The sequence below is a fragment of the Myotis lucifugus genome, unplaced genomic scaffold, assembly GCF_000147115.1.
Source record: "Myotis lucifugus unplaced genomic scaffold, Myoluc2.0 scaffold_19, whole genome shotgun sequence".
NCBI lineage: Eukaryota > Metazoa > Chordata > Mammalia > Chiroptera > Vespertilionidae > Myotis > Myotis lucifugus.
This window is the reverse complement of record NW_005871067.1, coordinates 686,314-697,670: the sequence shown is the minus strand read 5'-3', so window position 1 is coordinate 697,670 and position 11,357 is coordinate 686,314. Positions and strand designations below refer to the sequence as shown.

The following is an 11,357-nucleotide window of genomic DNA, read 5'->3' as shown; positions in this document are numbered from 1 at the left end:
AGCTGCTCCCAGGGCCTTCATCCAGCATCCGCCCATGTCTGCTCATACAAATAACCCAATTAACAAGACTACTGGCACTGCTGCTGCCTTCCAGGAGGCCTCCATGATGTTAATACTGCATGTCTCATTGAATAGAGCCCTTTTCTAAATTGTGAAGGCCTACATACACCAAGCTCCACCTGAACTGCATCTTCTGAAGCTCAGATGCCTAATGCAGAAACAATAGTAAAACTCTAACAGGGCAAAGATGACATCAAGGGAGAACATATTGCTTTGAACTCCGTGAAAGTGTTTCCTAGACTCCGAAGGCCAGAGTGTCTGCTTTCAGGGCTGATGGCTGAGTCCTTGAACTTGTCCTGCCGGGTGACGTGGGAGTGAACCTCGCCTCATGGTGTGTTATTTCACCGGCTGTAATCCAAGTGTCTTGAGGATAAGGACTGGGTCTACAATTTCACTCTCAAGGACTATTTCATATTGGAAACTGATTGGCTGATGCTTAGTGGCATATGGCTTGGCCTCCGGGTCAACTTCTTCCCTCTGAGATTGTAATCGGATGTCTCAGTGCCTTTGAGGATTTGGCATCTCTCTGCTCCCAGAGTGTTCCCTCTGCTCCAAGTGGACTGTTTCCAAGACAGTGTGAAATAGCAAAGCTCACCCCACAGACTGGGCCCTCGGGGCCTATTAATGCCGGTTTCTTGATGTGTTGTCCTCAAGCTCTTCCTGCGTCCTCCAAACAGAAATTAAAGTACATTAAGAGGTGTGTCGTGCTCACTTCGGCAGCACATATACTAAAACTGGAACGATACAGAGAAGATTAGCATGGCCCCTGCGCAAGGATGACACGCAAATTCGTGAAGCGTTCCATATTTAAAAAAAAAAAGAAAAGAGGTGTGTAGGTTGAGAACTGGCACGAAACACTGACCTTATCCAAAGAGAACTGATGAAGGATCAGTGCCTGGAAAGACTACGGAACTCTTCTTCTCTATTCTAATCTGGTCTGAGCACTTTGTTATGACAAAGCCCTGAACTGTCGCTGAGAAGGAGGCTAACGCTCACTGAAGATACAGAACAGGACAAGGCTAAAGGGAGAAAGCAGCTTGTGGTTCCCAGGACTACCGCCCTTCAACAGGGCCCCTTGGAAGCTCTTTTCATGGTGGCCCATGGCGTCAGCCCTCAGCCCCATCCTGCTCACTGTGTGCAGAGGCTTGGCCATCACTAAATCGATTTACCTGTTTCTCAGAATGTTGCTCTGTCCTAGCAGAACTTTATAGGAATGTCCCTAAATTAGCCAATGATTCATTGTCATTTTTGTTTCCTAAAATGGTAGCCATTCTTTTTAATACCCTACCAGGAAATTCCTTAGCTCTCTATGCCCACAGCAAACCTAAATCTCACTGGAGACCCCTGCTTAGGGCCTGATGGACCAATCACAGTCTGGCTACTGTCTGGCTACTGGAGGAGATGGGGAAGGGTGGTGGGTGGTCAATATAGGGCAGAGTAACCACAAGGACTCTGGGATCTGACAGACATGAAATCAGATCTAGGCTCCATCACTTGCTAGCTTTATAGCCTCTCTAAATCTGTACTTTATCTATGTAGTGGGAATAGTAATAGTCCCATCTCATAGGGGGTCTTACAAAGATTATAGAGAAATATAGGGAAGGCAAATGCCCAATGCTATAAGATAGCATATAGTGATTAACACAGTTCTAGCTTTATTATAATGTTATAATAATTATAGTTGTTTTCAGGGGCACAGAATTTGATTCATCATGATATAGTATCATAATTGTTCCTTCCCTGTCCCCCGCTCCTGTTTTCCTGCCCCAGAGCTCCCATTTTTTCAACATATTTATCCATTCCCTTGTTTTATTTTCTATTGTCCTTTTTTAGCACATGTACTATATTAATAGATTGCTTAGTTTGACTTTATAAGAAGAGTACCATGCTCTATATAGTTCCTGGAACTTACTGTTTTGGCTCACTGTTATCAACCAGTGTTATACCCACGTTACCAACATTCACCTAAGTTTCTGTAGGTAGCTGGCTAATTCATTTTTCATTGTTATGTAATATTCTGTTATAGAAATATAGTACTGTATACGTTTAGACTCCTATTTGTGGGCATTTGAGGGATTTTTGGTAAACCGCTTTATTGGGATATAATTCACATACCTATGTACAAGTCACCTATTTAGAGTATACAATTTAATGTTTTGTGTGTTTTTTTCAGGTTTGTATAACCATCATTGTGGTCAATTTTAGAACATTTACTTCATCCTAAGAGGAAAGAAACCTTGTATATCTATTAGCAGTTATACACCAGTCTCTCCAATCTCTCAGACCCTAGCAACCAAAAATCTACTTTATGTCTCAATAGATTTGCCTATTCTGAGCATTTCTGATACATGGAGTCATAATATGTGGCCTTTTTTGACTTGCTTTTTTCATTTAATGTAATATTTTTAAGGTCTATCTATGTTTTAGTGTGCACTGGTACTTCACTTTATTGCCAAATAATATTCCATATTTTACTTATTAATTTATGAGTTTACTAGAGGCCTAGTGCATGAATTTGTGCACAGTGGGGTCCCTTGCCATGGCCTATGGGATTGGGCTGAAACCAGCTCTCCGACATCCCCCAAGAGGTCCCGGATTGTGAGATGGTGCAGGCCAGGTCAAGGGACCCCACTGGTGCACGATCAGGGCTGGGGAGGGATGCAGGAGGTTGGCCAGCCAGGGAGAGACCATGGGAGGGAGAGCTCCAGGGCGTGTCTGGCCTGTCACACTCAGTCCGGATCAGCTGGACCCCAGCAGCAAGCTAACCTACCAGTCAGAGCATCTGCCCCTGGTGGTCAGTGCACATCATAGGGACTGGTCGACCAGTCAATTGTCTGCCCTCTGGTGGTTAGTGCACCTCATAGTGAGCGGTTGAGCAGCCTTAGCATATCATTAGCATATTACACTTTGATTGGTTGAACTGATGACCAGACGACCGGACACTTAGCATATTAGGCTTTTATTATATTGGGTTGTTTGTTGAAATCTTTTGCTCTTACTAACAGTGTTATTATGAACATTACACCCATTATCTCCTGGGCACACATGCAAAAGTTTCTCTGGCATGTATTCTTGGGGTGGAGCTGTTGAAATATAGGGAAGGCAAATGTCCAACACTACAGATTAATGAAAATTGCCTCCCAAGTGTTTTAACAGTTTACATTCCCACAGCAAAATAACCATTGACCCACGTCCTTGCTAATATTTGGTATGGCCAGAATTGCTAGTTTTTTTAAAGCTTGTTTACTTTATTTTGTGTTTTTAAGCAGTCAAACTACTGCTCTGCATTGGACTTGTTGCTGATAATAAGATTCTAATGGAGATTCTCCCTCCATAATTATCAGTTGTCCTCTGTAATAGTTGTAGCTTTTGCTTCCTGCCTGAGCTCCGATGTTAGTTAATACTAATGTTCTTTCTTCCTTCCCAGATGGGCTCATGTTTCGTCTCCTGGCTGGTCCCCAGTCCCACTCTACCTCTCCCAGGCAGAGAGCAGACAGGCTGTCCTGTGTGCTTGGTCCTGGTAATAAACACCTCACACATACACACATGGACACACAAATGCATTCATACCCTGGGCCTCTGGCCACATCTAGATGGGAGGATAACAGCGCAAGAAGCTGATTCAATTGCTCTAACCCAGAGAGGAAAACCTGGCTCTTCCCTGGCAAAGGCTCACCCCTCGAGTGCTGGGAAAGGAGGGATCTTGCAGGTTTGCTTTTCTGCCGTTATCCATCCCTCTCCTTTGCCCGATCCATCAAATTCAAGTTGAAATGAATGTAGCTATAATTCCTGTGCACTGAATTCTCTGCAGAATCTCATTTTATTTACTTGCTATCCTTCCCATTAATTAAAGTTCAATAGCATTTTCCCTCCAGAGGGCTCTACAAATAATGTCTACAACAAACACTTCATAGAAAGACTAACGTTGGAGATCAGTGGAGACAATAGAAGTAGAAAAGAGAGCACAGAAATTAAAGGGGCAGAGAAGCAGAGGCTTTTATGATGCTGGTGGACAAGGAGATACTCACTGTTCGGATGCTCCTGGAAGAAAGACGCATTGCTCAGCTGAGCGGCTCCCCCAGAGCGAGGGCATGGAAGCTCCTCACCATTTCCCCACACCTTGCCCTGTGCATCTCTCCCATCTGACTGTTCCTGAGTTAAATCCTTTTATAATAAACCAGCCATTTAGTAAGTAAGCTGTTTCCCTAAATTCTATGAAATGTTACAACAAATTAATTGTACCAAGGAAGGGGCCACAGGAACCACCAGTTTATAGCCAATCAGTCAAAAGCCCAGGTGACAACCTGCTCTTGAGATTGGTGTCTGAAGTGGGAGAAGGAAGCCAGTCTTATGGGACTGAGCCCTTTACCTATGGTCTTTCCAGGCAGATAGTGTCAGACTTGAGATAAACAAGTACATGCAGCTGGTGTCACATAATTGCTTGGAGTGGGAGGATCCCTGTGTTGAGTGAGCAGAGTGAAGTATTCAGTGAGTACTGAGTGAAGGAAAAGTTTTCCTTTATAAGGGCTCCAGGCAGAGTCTATTTCTTTGAGTCCACATTTCATATTTGTAAACTTTTTCCATATGTGTGGAGATGGTTATATTGTTTTTGTTTTAATTTTTATATCTTTGATTATTTGGGAAACTGAATATTTTTAAAGTGGAAATGCAGCAAAAGATAATGTTGAAATAAGAACAGATTCTTTAATAGCTCTGTTGACCTACAATAAACTGTATATAGTGATAGTGTACAACTGGGTAAGTTTTGATACATGGATAGAGCTGTGAAACCATAATTAAGATAATTAATATATCTGTGACCTGATAAACTTTTCTCAGCCCTTACACCCTCTCATTCCCACACCACGCCCCCACCCACTACTCCCCAGGCAACCATTGATCTACTTTCTGTCACTGTAAGTTAGTTTTCATTTTCAGGTATTTCATATAAAAGAAATGTAGTTTGAACTGTACTTTTCTCTAGCTTCTTTCACTACATGTAACTATTTCACTGTTGTTTCATGGATCGATAGTTCATTGCTTTTCATTGCTGAGCAGTATTCCATGATATGGCTGCACCACCATTTTTTACTCACTCATCCCCTGGTGGACATTGGGGTTGTTTCCATTTTTTGTATTACTTATAAAATGAACATAAACATGCATGTTCCAGAATGTGTGTGGACATATGGTTTTATTTTTTCCTGGACAAGTAGAGTGGCGTGGCTGTGCCACATTCTGTAGTTGTTTCAGGTGGTGAGGTCAATCCCACTATTTCATCGGGGCCAGAGGCCTACTCGAGCATTTTTTGGAGTGCATGTTCTTAAGGCAAGTACATTGAAGGTAAGGTTCCTGAGCTCTCATGCAGAACACTAAAAAAATGTTTACATTCGTACTTCATCTCTTCTTTGCCTGCACAATTAATGGAATTCCCCTCCTTCCCACGCAAGGATATTCAGCTATTGCCCTTGCAGAGAAATGGGGTTGTTCCCCTTGGAGTAACAGCCTTCAGTCTCAAGGGTTATACAGTCTAGGGGTACGAGTAGTCTAGGCTGGAAGCTTCAGGAAGAGCTCCCCAGGACCTTCAAGCTAGGCTACAAGAGAACAGTTTTGACATGGACCTGTAGTCCTCATTGAAGCCAGCTCTGAGCCTCACTTCTGTCCCCATAAACCTTTTATTTTGTGAGACTATTCTGGATACACAAGTACATATCTGAAACTAGAGAAAATGTCTGGGTTTACTAGTAGGCCTGGCAACGAGGGCAATTCTAAGATGTTTAGATTCCAGAAAGTTCTGTCAATTTTGGGGTTGCTTTGGGCCCTTGCCACTGTCCTCCCCTATCCCTTTCAGTGAATTTGTAACCAGTCTAGGAAGGACATGAGTGCCTTCACCCTACCAATCAGAGACTTTTTCTGATGGACCTAAGGTGCAAGGTCCATCACTCTGCCTGCTCAGCGACAGCCTTGCCTCTGTTTCATGGCACACACTAGCCACCATCACCCATCAATACTTGCCAGACACTGTACAAAGCATGACCTCATTTCAGCCTCACTATATTCTACAACACATAGCTATTATTCCCATTATATAGTTAAGGAAACTAAGGCTCAAAAAGTTTACCCAAGATCATTCCTGTAGTAAATGGCAGAAGCAGGATTTAAAATCCAGCCTAAAGTAACAGCTGCGAATTTCCAAAAATAAATGACAGGCACCAAATCAAAGGCCCAGGAAGCTCAAAGAATACTAGGCAGTAAAAATACCAAAAAACTACACTTAAGTATATCACATTCAAATTGCAGAAAACAGACAGAAAGAACATCTTTGAAAAAGCCAGAGGGAGAAAAAAAATCTTACTTTTCGGATCAAGGATAAGAATTATATTCGATTAATCATCAGAATCCATGCAAGCAAGAAGAGAGTAAAATAAAATATTTATCTGATATTAGTACAGCCATTCCTGCTTTCTTTTGATTGTTAGCATAACGTATTTTTTTCTATCCTTTTACTTTTAACCTGTCCATATTGTTATATTTGAAGTAAATTTACTATACATAGTAGATAGTTGGGTCAATTTTTTAAATCTACTCTGCCAATTTCTGTCTTTTAATTGATATATTAAGATAATTTATATTTAATGAAATCATTGATATGTTAGTACTTAAACCTGCCATTTGTATAAATTCTTCTAGTATGATCTAGGGGAATATTTTTACAAACTCTTTTGTAACTAGATATTTTGTAGGCCTAAGAAGAAATAAAATCTATGTTGTATCAGTCAGAGTTCTAGGAGGGTGTCTTGTGGCTAAAAATTTATTTTAAGGAATTGGTTTACATAATTGTGGGGACTGGCAGGTCTGAAATATGTGGGGGCAGCCAGCAAGCTGGAAACTCAGGCAGGAGGTAATGTACAGTCATTTTAAAAAAAAGTTTTTTATTGATTTTAGAGAGAGGAAGGGAGAGGGAGGAATTGATTTTAGAGAGAGGAAGGGAGAGGGAGGGAGAGGGAGAGAGGGATAGAAACATCAATGATGAGAGAGAATCATTGATTGGCTGCCTCCTGCATGCCCCCTACTGGGGATCGAGCTAGCAACCCGGGCATGTGCCTAGACTGGGAACCATGACCTCCTGGTTTATGGGTCAATGCTCAACCACTAAGCCACACCAGGTGGTGCTACAGTCTTTTTTTTAAACAAGTTTTTAAAATTGATTTGAGAGAGAGAGAGAGAGAAAGGGAGAGAGAGAGAGAGAGAGAGAGAGAGAGAGAGAGAGAGAGAGAGAAGCTGATTTATTGTTCCATTTATTTGTGCATTCATTGGTTGATTCTTGTATGTGCCCTGACCAGGTATCAAACCTGCAACCATTGGCATATCAGGACAGCACTCTAACCAACTGAGCCACCCAGTCAGGGCAATGCTACTGGCTTGAGACAGAATTCCTTCGTCTCCAGAAAACCTTCGTTTTTGCTCTTAAGGCCTTCAACTGATTGGATGAGGCACCATCCACATTATCAAGGATGTTTAACTTTCCTTAAAGACAACTAATTGTAACTATTAACCAATCTACAAAATGCAGGTATGCCTCATTTTATTGTGCTTCACTTGATTACTGTAGGGCGCGGCTATAGGGTTAGCCTCAGATTGACCTGTTGGCAAAGCCACAAACAAGTCCCAGCTTAGAGGGCACAGTCCTCTTAGCATAATTAGACTTGACCTTATGACGCTCCCTAGATCCTTCCTAGGAAGCTAATGGGCTGTGGGAAGTGCAACAAGTGCTGCCAAAACAAGTGAAACTCACAAGAACATTGTAACTATGGCCACCACTACCTTGTTTACCTCTGGCTATAAAATAAAGGCTCAGCTTGCCTCTGGATCTCTCTCGGTGGCCTCAGCCAGGCACAGGAAGATCCACTTAGATCAGCCGTGGGCAAACTACGGCCCGCGGGCCGGATTTGGCCCTTTTGAAATGAATAAAACTAAAAAAAAAAAAGACCGTACCCTTTTATGTAATGATGTTTACTTTGAATTTATATTAGTTCACACAAACACTCCATCCATGCTTTTGTTCCGGCCCTCCGGTCCTAGACCCAGCTTATTCTCTTTGTCTGTCATTTCTTCATCCTTCACCACCCTCACTCAGGCTTGTGAACCCTTCGCTGAGCTGGCTCGGCCCAGATTGCACTTCACAGATACTGCGTTTTTTTATAAATTGAAGGTAAGACCCTCCAGCAGCAAAAAGATTACAACTCGCTGAAAGCTCAGATGATGGTTAGCATTTTTAGCAATACAATATTTTAAAATTAAGATATGCACATAGTTTTTTAGACAGAACACTATTTAATCCACACTTACTAGACCACAGAATAGTGTAATGTAACTTTTATATGCACTGGGAAAACAATAATTCCTGGGACTGGCCTTAGTTTGAGATCTGCTTTATTGCAGTGCTCTGGAACTGACCCCAGAATATCTTCAAGGTATGCCTGTACCTTCACAGCAACACCTAGGTTAGTGTTTAGTCAAATAATGGGTACTATAGGCTAGCTGACTTGACACATAAAGCTAACCATCACACACTTCATCCTTTTTTTTTTCGATTTAGCTAAGTGTGGAAGCTTTTTTAGAGGTGAAATCACATCCTAGTTACTAGGACCTAGTAGGTTGTTTTTCTGTTCAACTTAAACAGCAGGCTATTGAATTGTGGGAGGCTTTGACAGTCTCAGGTGTTGACCTAACATTCCATAAAGTAGTGAGGTGGAGCATTTTTTAAAGTCCATAAGGTAAAACATAACTGAATGGTAATTTGGAATCTGAATCTTGTATTTGATATATCTGGAGCATTTTAATTACTATTTTATATATACAAACTACTTTTTTACTACAATTGCTTTTGTGGGGGAAAAATACTCCCTAATCTTGGCTCTCCCAGTCAGAATCCGGTGCTACCTGTGTTGTCTTTTTTAAAGATAGCATAATTTTTTTCTAATATCTTTATCAGTTTTCTGTAACAAACTGGACACTTATAAGTATGTGATGTGCATGACATCCTATATAATAAAAGGTTAGTATGCAAATTGTCCCCTCAACCAGAGTTCTTCCTAGAGTTCAACCAGGGGGCAGGCCGGCCTGCAGGGGGAAAGGAGGGAGGCCCTGGCAGCAACAGGCAACCAGGGGAAGGGAGGGAGGCCCTGGCGCTGGCAGGTGGCCAGGGGAAGGGAGGGAGTACTTGGCTGGCAGCCTGCAGTCAGCAGCCGCTAGGGACCCTACCAGTGCATGAATTTCATGCACTGAGCCTCTAGTTAAATTATAAGTTAGTGGGGCTTTTGAGCAAACAACCTGCCAACATTTGAAAATACTGGTGGTCAATAACCTCTTTTCAAGGTAAGTTTTCTTCTAGATTTCAGTTGAAGAATAACTTGGATAATTGTTTGGAAAAGTAGTACAACTATGTGGCCTTGTGGATTTTAGTGCTTGCATTATAAATTATGCATATATTGTTCATAATGTCTTTATCATGACAATAAAAAAAAAGTGAACTCTCAGTTATGAAAAAATACCCCCCAAAGTTAATAATTTCATTAGGGGAGGTAAGACCTTCTCATTTGAAGCAATTAGAGAAGTCAAGAAAAATAAGTGACTAAATGCAAAATATATGCTATGAAAGTGAGAGAAGGGACAGGATGCTGTGGAAGTGAGAGATACATGTCCTGTAGCCGGAGACCTTGTAAAGGGACTCAGAGGAGGTAGAAATTGAGTGAGGATTTGAAAAAAGAATGAAGGCTTTGATTGGGCTGAAAGTGAAAAGAAGGTGTCCCAGGTAGGGTTAATGGCATGGGCAAAGGTGTGGGAGGCAGAGTGTTGGATGGGCAAAAGGAGGTGTGATGGACAAAAGACACACTGCTGGAGGCAGGGCCAACCCACTAAGGAGAGGGCACTGCCTTGGTGGTATGACGTGGGTCTCCGGGGAGTAGAGGGGGCGTTGATCCACCCCAATCTATTCCTCCACCCGAATTTCACTGGATCTCAATGTCACCAATAGAGGTGTGTAAAGATTTTTCATTCTTCTTGAGATCCCAATAAAATTGCACATAGTACTTGGAGGAGAAACACCCTGGTCATGCCTCAGCTGGGATATTCTCTGAGAAGAAACTCCAAGGGGTTCTTGGGGTATGGGTGGAACCAGGAGAAGAAGTGGAAAATTTCAATTTCCCAGAGTCTACCTTGCTTGACTGCTATGAAGAGGGCTTGGCAGTGAAGACCATTTGGGACTTGACGATGGACAGGGCAAAGAGGGGAGTTGGGATTTAAAAGCATAGTCTGACCCCTGAGTGTAGGAGCAAAGACTAAAGGTGAGAACCACTCTGTGTAAAGTATTTCACTTGGAGCCACAGGGTCTGAGGCATAGAATGGCTTCAATAAACCCCTGTTGAATGAATGGATGAATGAATGATCAGTTCAGGGCAGGTGGATTAGAAAGCAGGCCATTTGCCCCATAGGATCTTGTCATTCTATTACAGGAGCATGTAATTTTTTTAGGTCCAACCCCTTCTGAGGATCTGATCCAGTTTATGGGTTTCTCTCCCCCCCCCCAAAAAAAACACACATGTGCAGTATTATCCATTTCAGAATATTCAGAGCCCTCTTCTGCCCCAGGGACAATCCATGAAACCCTCCTGATCATCTTCAGATATGTAAAGGAATGTTAAGAGGAAAAGGAACAAGTCTACAAGTTGGAGACCAAGAGAGCTGATGTGTGGTTCCCGTTCAAATTCAAGCCTGGAAGCAGGAGAAAACTGATGTCTCGGCTGGAGGACAGTCAGACAGGCAGTGAATTCTTCTTTCTCAGCCTTTCGTTCTAGGCAGGCCTTCAACTGTTTAGACAAAGCCCTCCAACATTGGGGAGGGCCATCTGCTTTGCTCAGTTTACTGATTCAAATGTTAATCATATCCAGAAATACCCTCACAGGAACACCCAGAATAATGTTAACCAAATATATGAGCACCCTGTGGCCCAGTCAAATTGACACATAAAGTCAACTATCACACTCTTCTTCAAAGGCTGTGGGTTGAATTACTAGAAAGGGGAAATATTCATTTTAGTTAGTCAAAGCAGTCTGAAGAAAACTCAGGATAATTTCTCAATAGGCTGTTGTGTCACATTAGACTATTAATAAATCACCTGCCATGTATGAAATAAGCCTGGGTTGTAGGAGAAGTCCCTCAGGGGATATGGAGAAGTGAAAAGGAGGAAAAGGGGGGTGGGGAGGGCAAGGGTTGAATGCAGCTTTTTAGAGCATCAA

At 42.3% G+C, this 11,357-nt stretch overlaps 1 non-coding gene across 1 annotated transcript; it reads left to right on the top strand.

Annotated features, from left to right (window-relative positions):
* Window positions 1-764: 764 nt before the first annotated feature.
* LOC111825279 lies at window positions 765-871 on the top strand. Its single transcript, XR_002828451.1, has one exon. It is a non-coding gene; the product is annotated as a U6 spliceosomal RNA (small nuclear RNA).
* Window positions 872-11,357: the final 10,486 nt, after the last annotated feature.